Source organism: Micropterus salmoides, unplaced genomic scaffold (genome assembly GCF_014851395.1).
Source record: "Micropterus salmoides isolate LMB-PRFRI ecotype aquatic unplaced genomic scaffold, ASM1485139v1 Ms_hic_scaffold_19, whole genome shotgun sequence".
Classification (NCBI taxonomy): Eukaryota; Metazoa; Chordata; class Actinopteri; order Centrarchiformes; family Centrarchidae; genus Micropterus; species Micropterus salmoides.
Genome location: NW_024041039.1, coordinates 27,636,747 through 27,659,839, shown reverse-complemented (window position 1 = coordinate 27,659,839; position 23,093 = coordinate 27,636,747). Strand labels below are relative to the sequence as shown.

The 23,093-nt window shown below is 43.1% G+C and overlaps 1 protein-coding gene across 3 annotated transcripts in view; it reads left to right on the top strand.

Moving 5' to 3' along the window:
• Positions 1-23,093, top strand: part of daam2 (dishevelled associated activator of morphogenesis 2) — a 93,219-nt gene that overhangs the window by 4,612 nt on the left and 65,514 nt on the right. The window contains exon 1 of one of the 3 annotated variants that reach the window (XM_038728642.1): positions 15,361-15,634. The exons of 1 other annotated variant lie outside the window; for it this stretch is intronic. The gene's annotated coding sequence lies outside the window, so the exon portion shown is untranslated. Of the gene's footprint in view, positions 1-15,360; positions 15,639-23,093 lie in introns of those variants that run through there. One more of the 3 variants, XM_038728643.1, reaches the window with a different exon arrangement.

Sequence of the window (23,093 nt, the reverse complement as noted above, 5' to 3'; positions counted from 1 at the left end):
TGAGCACAAAGCAGCTCTTTCACATGGGATCTGGAGCACATATGGAACCATTTATTCCAACCTCCAGTGCGTCAGTCCCCTGTATTCTCTCAGCTGCAGGTTTCCCCTCCCCTCCTCATCTCGGATTCACTTCGCCTCTGAAATTAGCTTGAAAAGCAGCACCTGGAGATGTTCCTTCATCTGCCCTTGACTCCTTAAAACCAGAAACCAACATTACCGTACCACCATGTCTGGTCTACTAATTTAAGAGCCCTCAAGATTGATTTACTTGGATGTTCTGTTTGGCCTTGTGGTCTGTGGACATTACTGACCACTGTGACTTTGGTTTTTGGGCCACCTACCTGTATAATAATGATGCCTGCATCCAGGTGGTTTTCACAATTAATTGACAATTAACACTTTCACCAGGGGGTATTGGGCATTAATATCAGTTTGCACTTTGTTGAATTATTTCAGTTAATGTTATGTGACGTTCGTTCAAAGTCCACATTTAGTAGAGTTCACTTGTCTTGGATTAATTAGCATCCGCACAAAATTATAGGATCGCTATTTTAACAGTAACACAATGTCAGCGTTACATCATCTCCAAGGATTGGCCTCTAAACTGCACAGCTGGGTGTAGATAACAGAGCAGCTTGGATGTTTATTTTTTTCCCCTTCTGCATTCCAGCTTCTTATTTATAATGGCTATGATATCCAGCTCGGGGGGTTACTTCTATAAAAGGAAGTTTGAAGACTTTTGCCGACCCACTCGAAAGGAGGCTCGCATGCCACATTCTCTCAAGATGTAACCTTTAGATTTCCAGGAGAAGGACATCAATCACATAGAAAAAGAATGGCAAGTTTGGCTTGGGTCAGAGACAGAGGGATACATGACTGAATACTTGACTGCAAACACTGCAGAGTCAAAACAAAAAAAGCTATCAGCTCCCTCAGTAGGGTTCTGCTTTTGTTTCAACCAGGTGTATCCTCAAAAGATTTAAGTCCCTAAAGCTCTTCTCTAAATGGTCAAAACTGCAAAAAGGAATAATTGAAAGAAGCTGGGTAAAATTATCTTAATAGATGCAGCTCTTTGTATCAGTGGTCAAATCTATATGTTTTTGTTAATAGACTTCACAGATAGCTAACTGTGGTGAAAGGTGACCTTTGACTGTGACCTGGTCCTACTCCCTGGCTGGGCCCTCTAGGAAGTAGACTTCCAAACACTCACATGCTTCAGATTTAATTATCTTGACATATCGGGTGGGCATTCAAAATCTATCTGGAGTCAGGTGGCTTTGTTTTGCCTAAGACCTAACAACAACGTTCAGCAAGTTACTTTTAACCATGAGAATATCCACTGCTTTGCAAACTGAGTAAATTTGCTCAACATCCGAACTGACGACAAATAATTTAGCCTGGATTGTCTGCCCTTGCGTTTTTAGCTTGCATTGTTTCAGCATCGCGATGTGCAATAATCACACACTCGATGTCAAGTAAGGCAGCTTACGCCTGCCTGTAAACATGCGTGTGATGCAGCTACTGTCACAGACTATGTCGCCTGGGTGCAAGAGGCAGGCGTTCAGGTACATTTTGTGGCTTTTGAGTGCGTGGTCGGGTTATCAGCGGCACCTCGTGCTGGTTAAAGGTTAAGAAGTTACTGTTACACGCACACACACAAACACAAACTGCAATATCCAGATCTATCTGTGCTTATGTCTTGGTGGCATATATAAAAATAAAAGTTTTTTGCTTGAGTTTCACAATCCTCAGCCACGCCGGGAGGCCTGTATCTTTTTACATGCAGAATAAGCCTACATTTGAACATTGTTTGAGGAGTCAATGCAAGCTGATTTCCGGAGGGGTGGCAGGGGGCTGAACAAAGTGTGGTAGAAATAGGAGGGCTTTTTTGTCAGAGAAAATGATGAAAATTCTGATGGCTAATTGTATAGAACACCAATATCGTGCAGCCCTAGGATGTTTCCCAGGATCAAACCCTCCCTTAAATAGCCTAAACTTCTCAACACTAACAATCCAGATGTCCTCAGTGGCCTGACACCCCATTTAATGCCCAGCAGATGGTATTTGTAGTGGTGGATTTTGCTGAAAACAGATTAACTTAATGAGGTCAATTACCAGTGAACTGTGTGGGTTTGGCCAAATCATCTGGTGGAGGCCCATACCAGACCTCTGAGTTTCTAAAATTTACCTAAGGTTACTTACAGGTTAAACGCCCCTGGATGAATGAGTCCTTGCTTGGACCATTTAATATCCCTAATAGAACAATGTTTGACTATAAGAGTGCATTCACCATGAGGGGCCTCTTCACAAGAGATACGGCATAGCATGTACTTCTTTGGGCTGTGTTATTGTAACTATCAGATCTTCCTCCTTTTTCCCTCCCTCCCTCTGTCTCCTTGGTCGACAAGGGTCCTTTTCGCTGCCCTGTGCGGCTCTGTTTGTGTGTTTGATTGTGGGAAAATTTCTGTCTGTCCATGAGAGTTCCCCGCTCTCTGGACCGGCTTTTCCCTTGGGGTCCTCCAGGCTCGGAGAGGCTGAGCTCCGCCATTGCACTGAGGCCCTTCTCCTCCCAGCAACCCCTACCAATGAATCATTTCAGATGGGGGGCTGAGATCGAGACATGGATATGTAAGACACAGTTTTGAGAATGGGCCAGGCTGTGGTGGGTGTACTTTGGCTACTCTTGAAGAATATGCCCTGGCTCCAAAGCTGGATTTTGAACCTGAGATAGGTAATGTTTATAGCTTTCAGTTTGTAGTTTTTTTATTTTTAATGAGACATGGTCTGGTTCATGTACAGTATATGTCATTTGACTGAGGGAATTACCTCATTAAACTAAGTTAGTGGCTTTTTATATTTAGATTGTGAATTCCATTTTTTTTTTTATGCATTCAGTTGTCACTGGCATTGATTTGCTTCCATTTTCACATTTGGATACTGGTACTGTTGTGTTTTCACAGTGGTTTCATGGGATTCCCCTGCTACACAGGTTTTGTCATTTTCACTGGTAGTTCTCTGACTTTAAATTCCACAATGACTTGCTTGTGTTTGACTCTATACCGACCAACAAATAAACACCCTGTAATTGTTTACTAAAGATAGGACAGGCTGCCAGATAAACAAGCACCCCTTCCTCAATTCAATCTAATCAACTGTAATTCACTTTATTATTGTGACACGTGTGTTTTATCAGTCATCTAACGCTTGATCTAAGATATAAGATGTATATGCATCCCATTCACCCATCTTGGATCCCCTAATCCATCATAATAATCTTATCCTGTCTTCACCTGCAGGTTTTGGAAGCCATACGACCATAAATAGTTTGACCTGAAGAAGAAAAAATGGTTTAAACACGCAGTATCAGACAAAGCCTCCCCAGTGATCTCGGTTTGTTTAAAACCAAAGGCCATTACTGAACAGTAAAACATTTTATAAGCTCAACACTGTCATAATTCTTGTGAGTTTTGGATTACTAAATTTGGCTTTTATGTCTTCCCATGCATTTCTGTCCAATCATGTAATGACTTAATGGTGCAGTTCAAAGCTCTAATGTAGAAAAGAAAGCGGTGACAGGCAGTTTTACTGTGTTCTACAGGCTCTCTCCCAGCCTCCGATGCATCATCTGAGCTAAATGCTATCTCATTGTGTTTGAGCTTTGAGATGGATGGGCGACTGCAGTTAAGGGTCCAGGAACGATAACAAACGGTTTTGTCTTCTTGCTATCGAGTAACTAAACAGACAAACACCATCTGAACAGTGGACCCGAGCCATAGATCCTTCATCCCCAGCAAGTTCTTTTCAAAAACTCCTTTTTGCCAAGTGACAAACCGCGTGGTTGGCAGTAACTAAGGCATTCAGAGGCTGTATGAATAGGGGTCTGTCTCAGGAGAGGCTTGTTGAAATGGGGCCTTTGGCTTTTATCCCTCCGGAGAGGCAGATTGATCTTGCGCAGGTTTTGCGCTGGCAGTGCACTTCAAATGGACTGTTGAAAGGCAAGGCGTTTATTTGTGCTCGGTTATAAACTGTGTCCTTTTCCCAGATTTAGCATCTGTGGGTGTTCTACAGCATCCGTAAGCACTACCAGGCCTTCTACCCTTCACTTCTGTTATTCCTAAATTCACCTGCAAATACCCCAAACTCTCCCTCTTGACCTGCTCTTGGTGTTTTCCATGTGTACAATAATTCTCAAAAGGTTCCTCTTCTCATCCGTTCTCCCTGATCAATACTGATGTAAAACACATGTTCTCATGTAGATAGATACTGGGGCCTCTTTCCATTTTTAAAGTTATGGAGAGGAGATGGGTGGGAGGAGGGGCTGTTAAAACAGTTGTCATCCTCCTCTGATATACACTCCATCATTCCCTCATGGTAAATATCACATGTGGACATGAGGTGACCCCCTTGGAGCTGTTCCCTTGGTTACTGGGATAGTGACCCCTCCTTTCCTCCTCTGCATCGTGCAGCAGCTTCTCTGAGCAGTGTGCTGTTTTTCTTCTCCTTCCACTTGTATAAACCAGGAGACTATCTGCCATCAGCATTCAGGAAGTGTGGGGGTAAACAAACCACAGGAGCCAGCAGGGGAAACTCAAATGACCCAGCCATGTCCTAGCAACTATGGAGAGCAGGTTATTTTGGTAGTTTCTGTATCTATGTGCATTGTGTTTATAAGGGCTTGACTGTATTTGTTTATGTGCCAAGGCAAACTTGTTTGTGCACTTGTGAGATTACAGTGGTGGAAAAAATGAAGCAGGATGATGCAAGTTCTTTCCAGTAATGCCATTGACTAATTAGTTATTTGAGTGTATTCACTCCCATGCATGCTGATCCTTGCAACTTTGGTTATGTAGTATGTCTTCTAACTTGGTCGTGCTTGCTGTGACCAGTTGTGCCATTACTTTTTGCAGTTTAAGGATACGGGTTTGCTTTTTCACACAGAAATGTCATTATGAGAAAAATACAGACGTAGAAAGCTAAAAGCTCTGCGAAAATGTTTGTCTGTGTGCACATGTGTTGAAAGGTCCATCCTGTCAGCAATGGAGTGATGGAGAGATAACCCATAAGCCATTGCTGTATGTGTGTGCCAAACCATCTGACTGTTTCAGCCAGTTGTTTTTCTTTTCTCCCCCCCCCCCCCCCCAGCTTGGCTGGACTGCCCATTTTCGTGCAGCATCAGCGCCTGAAATATTTCTTCAGGCAGTGATCCATCTAGAAAATGGCTCTACCTTCACATTGTCCAGCAGCCGCGGAGATAAGCTGTGCCACGTAGCGTGAGGACACTGAAAGATATTGTCATCATTAGAGAAAGAGGTGAAGGTGGGGGGGGGGGGTTACCGGACTGTAACCGTGCCCTTGACCACATATATTGGGATTTATGCTAGCTGTGGGGGGTGGATAAGGGGTAGTTAGCAGACAGACTTTACCCTTGGCACAGACATTAATCCAGCCATATCAGCCCATACACACATCCCTGTCAACCCACCCCCAACACACATCCTGCTGCGCTGAAGTCCTTTAAATGCACAATTAGCTGCCAGAGTGATAGGAGCCTAATTTTTTTTTTTTTTTATACTTCTGAAAGTTAAGTAATTGCCCCGCGCCCCTGTACGCAGGATAAGCGGTTGACAATGGATGGATGGATGAAGTTAAGTAATTGTGGGATACCAAGAGAAGAGTGACATTTTGGGCAGAAATTGAGCTGTGCATATCAACTTAAAGGCCTTTTATGAAATATTGCTGGAATAATGACTCAAATCAAATTAATCAGTGAGAATTAAATGTGATTTTCCCATGGAAATTCACAGATTAAAACAGGAGGATATTTAATATATTTCACTACGATTTATGAGATCTTCATGGTATGATAACCTTAAGCAAAAACATTACGTTATTGCGGTATTGTGATTACAGCTCTAAAATGTGTTATTTTTAAATGTCTGGGTTAAAAAGATCAAATTTTTTCCACACTACACTACGAAATCTAAATAACACAAAAAATCTAGTTATTTCAGTGTTGATGCACATACACACATAATGAGGGTTCCCCTCATTCAGCCATCCTACACACAGGTGGTTTTTTAGTGGTTTTGAAACCTTCACTTTTTCATACCATGGGATAATTTTTCAGTATTGCTCCAAGCCGGTTTCTAAAACCGCCTTGCCTCCTTCCCTCTCTCACCCTTTCTTGGATCACCACCACTCTTGTGCGGGGCCCTGATTCGCTGCTAGGTTGCCTTGACGATGGGTCCTTGTACATAAACTGTGCAGTGTTGGGGAACGCAGCGCCGCAAGGCAGGACGCATGCATTCTTTATCTCTCACCTTGGATGGTGCTCCTGCAGTCCTCAGTAGGGAGCAGGAGCCACATGAGCAAATGGAAGCCTTATTGTTCGGTCTGGTCCATATCCCACCTTTTTTTTTTTTTTTTAAAGCCAGAGATAAATAAAGGAGGCGAGAGTACTTGTGAGTTTGTGAAAAGCAGAAAAAAGCAGCAGTAATGCTATGGAAACATGAAATATGATACATTTCAAGGAACTCTCTAAATGATGACTGAATTTTCCGTTCACCCCCCGCAGAAATCAGAAGTCTCAAGGTGTCTTGCAGAACCGGACTAGTTTCACTGAGTGTGCCTTTATCCCGCACACTCACACTTACGTATGGATAGCACACGTAAATGAGCACACTCTCGCACACCCTACCCGTCATTACCTTGCCTTCCTGACATTCCATCCAAGAGCTTGAGGAAGAGGAAAGGGATCTGTGGATCAGAGGCCTGCTGGTCTGGCCCGCGAAACAGAATGGAGGGAAGAAGCCTTGCTGTGATTCATTTGTGTGTCGCTTGGATTTGAACGCACATGCGTACACACAAACTCACTTAGAACACAGATGACAAAGTATTAAAACAGATGCTGATCATAAATCTGTCTCATGCTTTTGGCTACTGGTCATTTCCCAGACTTATCTTCTATTCCTTTTTTTTCATTAGAATCCACCTCTGCTTAAAACCTTCAAATGTAATGGTAGATCAATTGTCAGTACTTGTACTGTAGTTTATTTTTAGCTCTGGTATTCAGCATCGGAAGAACAGTTGCAGACACCTTTCCAGCTTGGCTTGGCTTCCTCTTTTCACCCTTGTCTCTGGTAAAACTAAAACACTAGGCCAACGCTAACTAAGCCATCTTGGTTCACCGAAGGAACAGTGCCATTGAAAAAGGGGGCTGTTTATACTGGAAGAGCATGAAGTTGCTTTTGAGCACGTTTTCCTGTTCTCTCATCGATCCACTCCCTTTTTCCTCTGACCCCAGACTCCAACAATCAATGCTCACGGTGTGAAATGGCTGATTTGGACTTGCCAAAAGGAAGAGGTGAAGTTGTGAATCAAGGTCACCGAGTTCTATTTCATATCTCGCCCTGCATCACAGAGGGCAGGCATGTTCACCGTCTGCTTGCACCACACTGACCCTTGTGGTCATAATAATGCCAGTTCTCACTACAGTCCCGCTGTCTCGGGAGGAAAAAAAAAAAGGCAGACTCATTGTTCTTCAAAGGAAACTAAGATGCAGGGAGAGGAAAAGCTCCGGGGGGAAAAAATGCTGACCCACATTTTTGTTGCAGCGTGCAATGGGACAAAGATTCGAGGCCCAACCTGACCGTTTAACTTAAATAGCATGTAATCGGAACAATGTGTGTTGATTTGTAGGCCGCCAGAGCAGATGTGATTAACCCAGATTTGTACCAGAGGGTCAAGGTTATTGTTTTTTTTTTCCGGAGCAGGTTGTTGCCCTGTGGAGGCCAGCAAATGGGACAAATGCTCATTGTGTGACAACTTTTCTTCACTTATAACCTGCACACACGTCTGCAATGCCATGCATTTTTTTAAAGCATGCGTAAGAAACATCTGCACTACATTTAAATAAATAGTCTATAGTTACTAAATGATGCTTATAGTTTTGGCTTCAACCTCGCCCATTGGATGCTACGCATGATGGCAGTTATAATGTCCCTGAGGATACACGGCTCACTGAGTTTAGTAGAGGTCCTACTCTTGCAGTCATCTAAGTGTGTATGAATGTTTGCTTGTACAATAGTTATGAGGACCAACACAATAGAAGGATTATGTCATTTTGCAGATATTAAACTGAGGACATATTCGTACTCCATAAACCCGCAGTAACATTTTTTGGCCACTCTGGCGCAGCGAGCATTAGCTGTAAACATCACATTGACATCTCGTAAGCAAATGGCTGCCTAAATACATTCAGGGGATACCGCGAAAACCCTGCTGTCGTAGAGGGATGAGCTGCAGTAAGGTAAGGGGTGCGCACTTTTGAGCAGTCCCTCCTGAGGCATTCATGGTGTTGCACTTGCAACACAACTAGTTGCGTAAAGTGGGGGAAAAAAAAGAAAAAAAGATTCTAGTTCAAATTCTGTGTTCCTTTCTCACCTCTGCACACATGACCATTTCCTGGTGTGAAGTGGGCATGGTGGTATGATTGTCCAAATTTCAAATATTCAAGAGGTACGGGGTTCCTACATAACAATCTGACAAGCACTTAGTTTAAGCATAATGAACCCTTTTTCTTAAGTGCATCTAGGATCAGCATGAATGTAGCCCTCATAAATGTAGCAATACAAACCTGTGTGTGTGTGTTTGCCAGAGCAAAGTGGTCAAATTCCTGCTGATGAGCAATTGTGTTGCCACACCAAGCCTCTGGAGGAGAGAGTCTAACTTGATTTTGTTTGTGTACACTTTTTTAGCAGCAGCAAATGAACAAGTGTGCAGGACCAGCATGTCTGTGTGTGTCACTGAGAAGCCAGATGGATTTCAGGGGCACGTGGTGCCGGGCGTGTGTCTGCCTCTCCAGGAGCCCGCCTGGGCTCAGCTGGCTTTAATCAACACCATCATTTACCCCTCTTGCCGGTAATCGGTGCACAATGGGCCCCCTTCAGCAACACTCCCCTCCGCCTCTGTTCCCCCAACGCCCCTCCACACAGCATGGTGCTATATGTATTTACATAGTCTCTCTTGCGCACACACAGCAATGAGAGACGTATGTGTGTTCGCACACTAACACAGTCTCATTCACTCATTGTCTTGCACATTCAGTAGACACTTAACCACACAAACACCTTCAAACCTCACAGCGTGTTGAGAGTTCAGCTCATATTCATCTTGAAGTATGATAACGGTTTACGACAGCTTAAGTTTATTTTCATAGTTTTGGCCTGTTAGTGTAACATTGTACTAGGGCTGGACGATATGGCCAAAAATGTTATCACGATAAAAAGTTTTAAATCATTATTTCTTTTGAGTTTAAAGGCTGATGATTTGCTCCTGAGTGAAAGTTGGAAGAAACCTGATGGTTAATTGTGGTTTTAACTCTTTGTCATGATCAGAACATGACAAACACTTGATCCAAACAGTGTGACATTGTTTCATTGTCCAGTCCTACATTGTGCTTACCAAAATAACCACTTTATTTGGAAGTAAAAGTAAAGATGTTTGCACCTTTTAACGACACAAACAATACGTCTTTGCACAACTGAATTTTGATGTATCTTTACAACAGACAGTTTGGGTAGTAGTTGGACAATAGTTGTACAATAAGTTTGGCTAGTGTGATTGTCTGACATATTCATATTTATTACAGATGGGGAAGATGACCAAAACTACTAAAATCCAAATTTAAAAAAAACCCCTGAATTATTGTTTATTATTTAAATGTTCTATCTGTGCGCCGTTTCCACAGTTAAGCAGCACAGTGGCAGATGTGGAGGCTTGGTGTTCTGCAGCCGTGATATAAAGAATAGAATGACAAATTAAGATTGGGTTCTTATCGGTTTAGATTGGGTGTAATCTCTGCTCACTTGGTTTGTGTACATACATGACTGATAGCTTCCTGCAGACAGGGCTGAGTGCTGCTTATCAGCCAAAGCAGTGGGATAGTCCTGACGCAGTCCTGAAACTATGCTTTCAAAGGGCCATTTGCCTCCGTACGTTCCTCTAAACCACTGACGGAACGTGTTGACCCAGCAGACAACAGAAAAATCCATGTGACAGTCCACGCCGCAGAGTAACTTTTAGGGAGACCCCTCTCAGCTACGGAACAGGATGTGGGAAAGGGCGCCTTAACTTAGGGGTATAGTAAATCAGTGTAATAACATGTCTGACCCTTCCCACCATGAGGCAGCTGGACCGACAAACTCACTGTGTGGTTGGATGGAATACGAGGCACGTGTGCTTGAGTGATGCTGGAGGGTCAAAGGTTGACAGTTACTTGGCCTGGCAAGGTTTCTACACAGATAAGTTGCATGGTTGCAGAGAAAAATTAATTTGCTAAAAAAAATGTGTGTGTGGGGGGGTAAAGGTTGTTTTGGATGGGATTTTTAGGTTTTTTTCTTTAAGTTACTGTTTTTCTCCTTTGCAACTGGAAATGGTACTTGTTCCCTTCACCATTAAGATAACCTCTGGATTTGTGTTGGAATGGACAGCGGCTCAGAACAGACTGCTCTGACCTACAGTACCGTAGAGATAAACAGGAAGTGTTTGTTATTATTTTGTCATCTCTGGAGAGCTCGTGAGATCAGTTCAATGCTATGCAATATCCAGCCAAGTCATCATTCTAAGCATTACATATACCAAAAAAAGAGAGGGATTAAGAAAAAAATGTAAAATATGACAGCTGACAGAGTAAACTGTGGGTGTGGGTTTAGCTGGGATGGTTGGACCCTTTATGGTCACAGGAACAAAATTGGTGGGCTATTTTTAGGAAATCCACTTCCTGCTTTGAGATAAAATCAGGATAGAACATTTTTTTTGGGGGGGGGGTGTCACAGTCGCTTCAAAAGTTTGGTCAGTTGTTGCTTTTGCTGTTACAGCAAATGCATAATTACTGTGTTTTGTTTACTTTGCTTAAATATCTGCACATTATGACACCAATAAGTCAATACGGCTCCTTGGGTACACCCTATATTTAGATACTTAAAATTTGGGCTGCATGTTCTCTATTTGGATGAAGCTGTACACCAGATATTCCAACACTTTCAGACTAAGGTAACGTGACCTTGGCTGTTCAGATAGCACTGTCTGTGTCCATTGGTGCCACCGGGTTCAAAGACTTTACCATCCACAACAAGAAGTCAAGGGTCAAGAAAAAAGGTCATAAGGCTATGGACGCAGACACGCACCTGTTCACAGGGGGCCTCCTTTGGCAGAAGAGATGACAGATGCCAGATGTTTTGAAGGAGATACTCTGACAGCCATGACTCTGCGCGTGCGTGTGTGTGCGCGGCACGATGGTACAATAGAGTGGGGTGACCCCCTGCAAATGCACTGTTTAGAATTGGACTAAACATCTCATCACACTTCCCAGACAGGCTCCACCATACATGGACAAATGCAGTGCTTTGAGGGATGTAAAAGCCTTGATTTACATTGTTTTGAATGGATTTAAAGACTCCTGGAACACACCTGGAAAAGCTCAGATGGAGGACTTAGCCCTGAGTTCAGTCTGTGGTCAGCAAACAAGGAACTCATTCTGAAAAGTCTCTCCTGAAAAGGTCGGTACTTTTAAGTGTTTTCTTTTGAATGGCGGTATAGAAAACTGTTATAAATTGTAACCTCAGTTGTGTAGCTGAAGTTGCTCTGGAGACTAGACCTCATGTTGCCAATATAATAGCAACTGGAATATACTGTGTACACCTTGCTTTTGAATGGAAGCATCTGGGGAAAAAGAGCCTCGCTCTTCAGTTCTACCATCCTTTTTTCCCATTACGCTCTCTTTTACAGTTCACACCTGGATTCATTAGGGTCAAAAAAGGAGCGATGAGAAGTGATGTATTAGAATGAAAGAGTGGTTTTCATGTGGACCCTTTTTTATGCCTTGCATCACATATTTTTTAAAATCTGATGGTGTCTGCAATCATGGAAAAATTGTGAATAACTGCATTTCAAAATAGTTGCTCTATGAGATGAAATTATTCTGACATAATTCAAAGTCTAATAGTTATGGCCTTCATGCCCAAAGATCAAGGCATTACATCATTGGTTAACATGATGAAGCTGTCATGAGTCAGTCAGGGAAAAGCTGGACCATTGTCCAAACATGACAGCATTTAGATGGCACAAATCCAGGCAGACAGCAGAGGTACTGTGGGAGCGGGCAGTTGGGTGGCCTCTGACCCTGTTCAGTCTGCCACTTGGACAAAAGAGTCATTCAGATGCCCATTACTTTTGCAAAAAACCCTAAAAGATGTAGAAATGATTGGTAATCCCCCTTGTTGACTCTCTCTTCAGACTGGCAAAAGCAGGTGAATTATCATGTATTTGTGATAGAAGAGAAGAAACAGTTAAAGCACAAGTACATCTTAGCAGTATAAAGTTAGAAATTCTACAGGAGGGGTGTAAATAATGAAGACAGGAAAGAATGTCACCATAAGAACACAGTGACTACAATTAGATTTATGGTTTATGGCTTTACTGTCATTAGGCTACTTTTCTGCTGAGGCTTTTCAAAGACGGATAGTGTAGTCTTTCCCACTATCATGATTTATAGCTAACATACAATTAGACCATGTATAAAAATGTGCCCTCATATTTATGCTGTCAAGAGTTCAGTTTGTGCAGTGGCGGTAGAGTATTTTTCTCCCTGGCAATTTATCTCTGTGCGGGTGTGAAATAAATGGCTGTGTGCAAAGTGCTGTCACAAGGAATTCCTCTCTTAAGCACAACAAACTTAAATGAGAGCTTCCTGATCGAAAGAACCTCTAAATAATACATTAAGGAACAACACATCGTAAAACATGACTGTTTGCCATGTTAGCTCTGGCAGCTGCCGGTTTGGAGGAGGACTCTCGCCACTTCTCTTCAGTGACAACCCTGGAAAGACTGCTTCTGTTGCCAGTATCTGCAGTTTGAAACACTTCTTTACAGCCTTTCCTCCAGCTGTTTCTTTGCCCGTTATCAGGTTTGACTGCTCCTACATATGAGAGATCTGAAGGAGAACGAGTGGTTTCTGAGCCTGGAGGAGACCACCGTGGTTGACCCACTTCTTCTTGTCCAATATTCCATTCACCTTTTGTCCAACCCTCCACCAAGTGCCAAGTTCCTTTTTACTGCTCCCCCTGACTAAATATAGCACTTGTTAGCCAGACGGTGATTGTTCCTGCGCTCTGGCAATGAATATTTTGTTTGCGAAGGATCTCTGCCTGGAATGCTCAGTGGAGTCCTTCATCCGCTACATCACTAGTTACAGGAGGGTCCAGACGGCAGCTCAGCAGGCTTCATCCAGCTGACTGACAAGTGACTGGCAGGTGATCTGGGGCTACTTGTCATTTCACTCTCGTACATATCTGAAGAGGAAAGCACCCTACCTGAAGTGTCAGTCTACGCTCGACATACTCTGCAGCTAGTTTATCAGTCATGACATTTGCAATCCAGTGTGATTTACTGTGGGTAAACACCAACCTCACTTGCGTTTTTAAAGGAATTATCCAGGGGGCAGCGCAAGGTTACTGAAGCCAAGTTTGTAGAGGCCATAATCTGCGGTCATCTCGCTGGCACACACAGTGACGATGTGGAGTTGCAGATGAGTTTGTAACCTCTTATTTTCTTTTATGCAAAACACATGCTGTCCAAGACAAGTGAAAGCAAACATCCCCTCAAAAAAGAACAGATGGACCCCCACCACCAACCATCTTTTCAAGCATGCCTAGCCCACTCCATTGGTGTCAATTAGATGATGTAACTTACCAGACTGTGATGGATGATACGGGGGGAGCTGAAGTGCGCTTACCCTATTCCTCAGGGGTTTTCTTCCCTGGTTTTGGGATGGAAATATTACCCCTAGAGATGGCGTAGAAGTGATGCAAACCTCACTATGATGCTGCACAGAAAGAGGAGTAGGGGAAGCGGACCTCATGGAGATAAGCTGGCTCTGTCTAAGACCCGGGCAAATGGATGCGTCCCCAGGGCACACTCAGGAATGCACTCAGGCATTACCACTAGCAACTTTGTGTCATCTGTCTTCTGTCCCTAGAGAAAGATGACAAATAGCATTATGACTCCCCCTTTCCCAAGTCATTGGCGTATCAATGGCTCCAGTTTGTGTGTGCGAGTGTGTAAGTGCCATGGTGGTTATTGTATGCAATTGGGTCCTGCTTTACAGGCTACGGGGACACCGATTTTTCTTTTTTTATTAATGTGCACTGTTTTTTATACAGAGCTGTTGTGTACCGACTGTAAAATGCAAACACACATTCAGTGTGCAATGCCTTAGGGGTCTTACCCCAGGTCAGACAATCAAAGCAAAGTATGGAACACCTCTACAATAACTTCTGATATCCAAACTTTGACCTTTTTAGGTTACAGTCCTTTTCCAAAATCTGGTCAGCAGCTCTTTATCTTTGACAGATTCCTTTTTATATATGCACATTGTATAAGCAAGTCTGGAATCAATAGTCTAATATTGATCAGAAATCCCCACCAGACAAGATGTCACCACACCCGACCTGTGTAGCAGACAAGCAGTCTAGAGGATGATAAGATCACTCAGTAGGCAATCAATTCACTTTTGACCCTTGTCTTCAAAGGCTTGGCCAGCAAATGTGAAATGTGTGGCATCTAGAAATGTCAGAGGGCGCTAATGTTTGCACTCACCGACCCCTCATATTATCACAGCTTTAACATACTTGAACTTTATTTCACCGAATTGTCTGTGGTGTAGTTGTTTAGCTGACCTCCCTACACATTACATTTGCCTGAGCTAATGGTGTGAACTTATGGCCAACAGAGCATTGTACAGTCAAGCATCCCATCTCACCTTCTTCTCAATGAACACTGATTGGATCTCAGGGAAAACCTTTTCCTGTGTGTGTCAGAGGTAATTCCTAATGGAGAATCCCATATTTGGCTGTATGTGCCTCTGCTTTTGTGGGTGTGTGTGCTTTTATGCATGTGCTGGGGTTGAGAGGACGTGACATGAAAAGGGGGTTCCTTTGGAGTGTTGTTTTTTCTGCTCAGTGAGGGAATGCTTTGGGTGGAGTTGGGATTGCGGGCAGGGGTGGGAAGCGCAGGCCGCCGAGGGTCATTTCCTTTCATCTTGCCCTCTCCCTTGGCCTCACACAGCAGGCACCGACATATGCATATACTGTACATAAATGCATTTATATTCACAGAAAATCCACCACCTTCCTGCTGACATTAACATAGATGCCGTCATGCACTGGAGCTGGAATCCAGAAGGGGAGGGCAAGAGGGGCGAGTGATCTAAAGACAGAGAATGACAGAGGGAGAGAGAGCAAGAAAGGGAGGGGGAGAGAGAGAGCGGGCACAACGTCAACAGCTCAGCTCCCAGCACAGTCAGCTGAAATCCAGAGCTCAGCTCAGAAGCTCAGAGAGGGGAAGCAAACTAAACGCTGCAGCTTCTGCCGGGAACAATCGTCAGACTCAGCAAAGGCATGGAATTCTGCCACGAAACACAAACTCCAAATGGCAAAAAGAGGGATCTAAAGCCAGAGGCTGCAGGAATGCTTTAACATTTTCTTATAACCTTGCTTTTTTTTGAAAGGCTCTTTATTTTTTCATTTCAAGTGACGTGACACAGGGACACTCCATTTCTCTGAGCAACCCATCTAAAGTGAGTAAGTAGGAGACACTGGCACCAGTAACCCTTCCTGGTCGTTGTGAGTAATAGCTACACCGTAGTGCTGTTCAACCTGTAGGAGATCACACACGACAGGCTATAGATGTTTTAAGGGTAAACCAATGTTTGTCCATGCACTGCATTGCACCGCTTAATCTAGCCAGAAAACACAGACTACTGCAGCCAATAAAATAAACATCAGTCAGTAGGCCCTGTAGAAAGCTAAGCAAGAAAGAAGCTGGTGGGCAACAAGAGCTACCAATCCCACTAAGATGATAAAGTTTCCACATTTTTTGCTGTTGTGATTGGAGGGAAAGGTAGTATTTTACAGTGCTTTATTTTTTACTGAGTCATAAACGGCAGCAAAAGCTGGCTTGTGAAATCAGCCGTGGTCTTTATGTTTGGGCTTTTTCTCCAGTGGTGTTGACAGCATGCCTTGCTTTACCCCCATGTGTGCCGTGTGTGTTATCAAAGCAAGGCTTTTGACAAATTGGTGGTAGTCTAGGATTCAGTTTCAGTTGAGATGGTTTGGAGTTTAATTTTCTTTGAAAAACTTTGCACTTTCAAGAAGATTTCAAGGATGGATGGGGGATCAGCTTCAGTGAGTTAAAGTAAGACTGAAATCCATGATTGATTTTTAAACCAAAAAAGTTGTCATGTGATTATCTAGGACTTTATAAGTTCTGGGAAATGTTTGGCATTTTAAGAATTGAGGGAGCATGGCACAGTGTCATATGTAATGGCCACAAGCCTATTTTGAGTCCTAGATGTGGGCTGATCAACATGTTCATCAATCACACAGTCAGCCCTTTGGTGTAAATAAAGGCCTGGCAGCTAGACATTCCATAAATGCTGTACATCTCCCAGCAACAGCTCAACCTAATATGGAACCAGGGGAGCAGATGTCCACTTACCTCTAAGTGCAGCCTGCTTTTGCTTGAGATGTTGGTTGGTATTGCTTTTTTGTATAGAGTATCCTTTCACATTACCCTCAACGGAAGCCAGTACTCCATGGCAGCTCAGACCACCATAAACCCACGGTCCTAATCTCCCAGGCTTCCTCAATTGGAGATATTGTGGAATGCATTGTCTATCCCAGGCATTCATCTTAGCTGTGTCAAAAGTACAGTGATTAAAGTTCATGCACCACCCCTCCACATTTCCACCTGTTAAACCAGTTAGGTCTGGGTTTACCCATGATTTGTCAATGGGAAACATTCCAAACAGATAGCCCTGTGTTTGTGAACTTTTTACTGCAGACTAGGCTTTTAAATGGCTGATCTGGGAGTTAATTGCACAATGAAAAGGCATAAGACAAACATCATTCCTGCAACATTGAAAATAATTAATTTCTTTCAGTGGCTTGCCTTTGAAGTTCAATGAACAAGAGGCAAAACTCATTTAAACAGCCATAGGGCCATGTGTGTTGCTGTCTTTAATATCTTTTTGCATTGCGAACAAGGCAGCATCAATTTCCACCACATTAAAGGCTTACTCTCCAGTCTGCTGGAAATCCTCCTACACTCACGTGCACCAGGGGGCAAACGGAGTGACATTGCTAAAAGATTCAGTGTGTTGGGAGGGCTTTAACGAAAGTTGAGGACTTACACGTAGTGCACAACCCTCTGCTGCCGTCAGCGCTCTCAGGGCTTTTCATATTTTATCGACCATTACGGATGCATGAACTGCTCTCAGGATTAGATGGAGTGCGAGGGAGAGTTAGAGAGCAATGGTCGGCCTTTTATCGCTTCAGCCCTACTGCTGACTGGCAGCTCAACAGCCTCCTCATTAGGGTAGGGACGGAGAGAAAAAGAGATGAGGTCTGCAAAGCAGCTTAAATTCAACTATCTGAGATTTTGGATGGGATTATCGTCATGTTGTATTTACAGTAGCATGGTTACAGTGTCTCTAGGACAAAACTCAGGGAGATTTTAGGAGTAAGGCTGCTGTTCTTTTCTTCTTCACTGTGTGCGTCAAATGGCACTATTGTATTTGTGCCAGTGACACACATAGTGGCAGCTATGATGTCTAAGCATATCTCCTCATTACACTGCCTCAATTCAGTGCAGAATTACTGCAGGCTATTTTAAAAAATGCTGGTCACTTCAGAGGGCCGTCCCTATCTGCGTTGCTATAACTGTCCCAGAAGAGCGTTCCAGACATTACCCAGAAGCCCTCTGTCCTCTATGCTGCAGCTGTTGACCTCTCACCCAGGGAAGATTAATGGCTTAACAATGCAGCGCCCCAGTCCACTCACTGACATTGATAGACATATTCAGACCTTGGCGCAAAAAGGATGAGAACAACGACGAGCTTATAAACATGTTGAGAACTGCTGAGCTCATCAGTGTGCATTGTCGTTAGCAATAAGTCAGTGTTTTTGTTTCGTTTGGAAGTTCAACACCCAGAAGAGCTGGAGCGTCTCAAGCATTTGTGTAATTTGGATAAGTGTGCTGTGCTGATGGAAAGAGCTCATTCCCTGAAAAAGACAAGACTCTGGGGTGTTTGAAGAACATGGAGTCTCTGGGAAGTCTACCATCCCTTCCCTCTTGGGAGTCATGGTAACCAGCCTCGAGGTTGTATTCGTGCCAGTTTTTTCTAAATATATAATAACACGTCTTTAGTTGGACTGGGAGCTCGTGACTCTTGCGTTCCTCCCATATGAAATAAGAAAATGATTTGACACGGCAAGGTAGCACTTTGGGATTCGAGGGAAAGTGATGCCGAGTATTGGATTTCATTCTGAGCCCTGTTAATATGTGGGACTGTTGGGGCCTGTGGAATGTGGCGTGGCCAACTTTCTTCTCGTTCCCAGTATTAATAGCATAGTTATCCCAGTGATCCGGTCTATTTGATGAGCAGAGATGTAACTCTTGTAGATGTGCCCGCTAGCCAGTAGAAAAGTGGGTCAACAGTGGGTCTATGCTTTGGATGTTAGTCTCCCCCCCGATACAACCTCTTTCCTGAGCCAACATTAACATCTGTATTGTTAGAGTCCCATGCAGCAACTGGTGGACTTTCCTTGTGCAACATGTGGATGACCTTCTGTACAATTACTACTACACAAGCCTTGAGAGAAAAGATGTCAAGTGAAGTGGAAAACAAAAATGCACTTTTGAATAAAGCAAGGTGTCTCACAAAAAGGGCTTTTGTCCTGCCTGGCCTCCAAAATGTATGTCTACAAACTAAGGCTGCCTCTTTAACTTCACCCAAGTCATTGGATTCCAATGGGTTCTTATTTCAGCTTTTGTTCATGCAACTCGTGTCTGTGGTTCGTGGCTTCTATGAAAGGATTTAACATGTTTATTATAATTTGCTTCAAACTGCAACTGTGCATGGTCGGGTGTTTGAGCCCCCTCCACTGCCGCATGGAGCTGCTTCATGTGTTTTGATCATACCAAAAAATCCAATCTAAAAGCACAACCCCCTGGTATTTCATGTGGTCTGCACCATGTTATGTTCCTCACATCAGGATATTAGGAAATGTCCCTTTTTTATGAATCAAGCCAAATTAAATGGCTATTAATGACATCCCTGGAGGATTGAAACCCCCCCCCTCCTATTTTTCCATTTGAGGCTCTTCCTCTTTATGGGTTACTGTGCCTCATGGCCCTGTTAAAACAAACACACAGTGCTTATATGTTTAAGAATACAAATGTTGGCTGAAAGAGTTGACAGTTTAAGAGTTCATGATGTGTTATTGAAAAACTCCCACATATAGATGGTGGAGATCTGTCTTCACACTGTTTTTTAAGTGAAATGTGTAAGAAGCAACCCATTATGAACATGACAGACAGTCTGAAAAATTTGTCTCGAAATACGAGCTTGTAACAGCTGGGTCCCCCAGTGATATAATAACAGTTAATATGAAAAGCATTCAAAAACAATTGCTTTTTCCTGAAGGGACGATCTGTGTGTTTCATACACAACATCAGTAACCACTGTGCAAACCTGGGGCGACTACCTATAATTACACTGTCCTTACATTGGCTGTCTGACAAGATCTGTTTGTAAACAAAAGAAAATTTAAATTGTTTCCCTGTCCAAATGTGATTGCATTTCCTTCGGAGACAGTCTTGAAATATTTAAGCAACAGTATTAACCACAAGCAATTAAAATAATTAATAATAATTGTGGTTGTGGTAAATTTAAATGGAGGGGTACTTTGACTTATTAATTTCTCCATGATGTCTTCATGTTATGCGCACAGTGTTAATTCTGTACTGTATGACAGCCCCATGGAAACGACTTAACCACACTTTATTAACATTTTTCTGTTGCCATTGTTACGGCTTGTTATGTACAGTGACATGTGAGGCACTTTTGAAGTCCATTGTCATGTCGTTTCAGAAGTATCATTTCACTATGACCAGTGCATGTTTTGCCATTGACTCAAGATTGTCTTGCCCCGGACTATGTCCTGGCGACACTGTCTGAAGGCACCGCTCCCAGTCCAACAGCTGAATAGTTTTTCTCATTCTTGCAGCTTCCCCTATCTGATTGCAGGGCAGAGAGTAAGAGATTGAGGGGAAACGTAAGCCGGGGAATGAGGGAGGTATGGAGGAATAGTTCAAAAGAGGTGGGGGTAAAGGGAAGGGTGGGTTTCTGATCTTGTGATTCAGGGCTCTTTTCCTGCAAGATGCACGTAGGCATAAGAGCACAGACGACCCTTATCAGTAGGGCTAGAAACCTTTTTTCAATCCTTTGTATGTCTGTGGATGGTTTCAGTAACCACTTATCTTTATTACTCCTATGTAACGCACTATATTGAAAAGTAGCCTTACTTTATTTCTAAAATCATTCTGAAAATCTTGGAGAGAGCCCAGTGTTAAAGATAAGTGATTGATAAGATGCACATGGACTCCAAAGCTTGGGGAGGAAATGTACCATTCACAGGGCCGAAAGAACTATCCCTGCCCCTGCCTGCATTAGCCTTCCCCGTCAGGCCCCAGGATTGTCTATACCAAATCCTCTGACCCATTGTCAAGGTCCACATGAAAAAAACGCTCAGTGTACAGACTCTTATAAAAGGTCTGGCCTTCTGTGGGCTTTCAGAACAAGTACAGGACTGCATCACATGCAAACGTACTGTGAAATAATGGCCGCCTCTGGTCATTGGTCATTTGAGGATGTAACTCGCTGCTCACCAGGGAGACCTACAGTCGAATAGATGGATGATGTCATGTTTGAATGGATGGATTTCATGCCAGATGTTTCAGATCAGTCACATATCACCATCACATAAATCCTAAACTGACCACCCGTGTTACTAAACCACATTTAATTGAGAAAGTGATGTATCAATAAAACTTCTAATTGGTGTGCGACAGAACAAACTAAAATGTGTGTGTTTGTGTGTGTGCGGGGATGCTTGCCTGTGTGTTACACTAATGTAACCCTAACCCTTGGCACTACAATGTGGCCTCTGAACAGGGTTAGATGTGTGATGTGTACATGGCTTCCCTAAGGCCTAAAGCAGTGACTGTGGGTGGGCTGCACATCCGATGGGGTCTATGGGAGAGTGAGTTTTCAGTGCCCGGGGGGGGGAGAAAAGAATTGAAGGGTAGGTCCATTAGTCATTGGGCAGACAGTAGAAAGGGAGGGAAGGGCATGTTGGAGAGGTCATGTCTGGGGCAACAGCCTCCAAAATATGGCATTGCTCCAATGTGTCCGGTAGCTAGGTTGAATAGCTGCTTCATGTGAAATTAATGTGTGAGGGGTTCACTTCCACGCCATGTAAAAACTGCATGTGTCCTTCATGCAATTTTTACATACCTTTTTTGGTGTGAGTTCACATTGGTGTCCCTCCATGTTGGCTTCCTGTATCCTTTGAGGTTCACAAGACAGTTAGGACTTTACTAATAAATTACGATTTGTCATCTGCTGTGAGTATCGGTACCAATTCGAGGAAAAGGTGTGACTCTAGAGGGTATTGGAAATGATGGAATGAATTAGGTTGGATTATTCTAATAAAGGTATAATTATTAGACTTCATTCAACTTCTTTATATCAAACTCTTATGGCTTTCACTGGAGTTGCATTCTAAAATTACCTCATTTAATAGCCAAGTCCCAAATAGCCGCCTACCTCCTTCACTGGCCTGATGTGGGAACACATTTTGACAAATCTGATCTGACAAAGCTGATTAGATCATTAATACAAATATTAATGTTTAAACGTATCGATATGTCAATATAAACATGCTACACATCGTTGGATTGGTTAGATTCTCCTCAATTCAATTGTTCAGTTCAATTAACAGAAACAACAAGCCCCAAAGTCTAATTCTTATAGATTTACCGGTGTAACCACATGGTACAAGATGTGAAAAGACAAAAAAAAGTGCTCGTTAAGTTTGAATATGTCCGTTCCTTGATTATTTATATTCGTTTAGTCTGTAAGGGTCCACTGATCAAAAGAATCAAAACAGCTTTTCATAAAAATGAATCCAACTTGTGAATCCTGTCATGTGAAGTCCATCGCTCTCTGTCTGCTAACTTCTGCCACACTTCTCTCATCCTGCATCCTTTTGTTGTTTTCCTGACGTTGCTGCCTTCAAAATAAAAGCGCATAAGCCGTCTGTTGGCGCTAGATCAAATGAATGACGTGTATTTGATATTATTGGATAATTTTTAACAAGTAATATTCTGTCTGAAATAAACTGTTTCATTCTATTTATTTAAATGCACATGCGTACAACTACGTGGGTGGAAATGCGTACGGTCACAGTCTTCTGCAAATAAAATCCAAAGTTTGACCTGTCTGACAGGCAGTGTGTCCAGTGATGAGCATGAACATGCTTGAATCTTTAGTCGCCTGGTGCTTTTTGACTTCCAACACAGGTGTTTGCTCCGTCAGATGTGTGCTACTCTCTCAAACTGCATGCCAACAGTTTGCCAAAACAATACCAATCCCTTAATCTGCACTTCACTTAGCATCTTGTTCGCTCTGCTCCCCCATCTCTGGTGCTGGGTGCTTACGTAAGCCTGACTGTACCCTCCTTCACAGCCCAGCACGCTGGAGGAATGGTCCTCATTTGTGGGACCAGGAAACAATGTGTGTGCAAACAAATGTGTGCTGCAGGCCCGCCTCTGATCTTTTATTCAGTACCTCTTCACAATAATTTAGCTCTTTCTTTTGTGCCTTTGCATGTTGTACTTGTTATTTGTTTTGACCAGTTTTATTGCCGCTTCTTGTTTTTCCTCTTCACATTTCTTTTTTTTTTGCCTCTCTGGCTGGCATTATTTGGGTGAAAATAGCTATTTTGGAATCCTTTCATCCAGCAATACAAAGAAGATGAAAAGGGCACTTCCTTAGTGTGAAAGTAAAGGACAGGTGTAGGTACTGGGGTGTGGAGGAGGGAAGAAAAGGCAGGAGAATGAAGGAGAAGGGGAGCAAGTTGCATTTAAATGCAGGAGCACACTGCAGTAGCTGTAGTTTCAGGAGAAAGAAG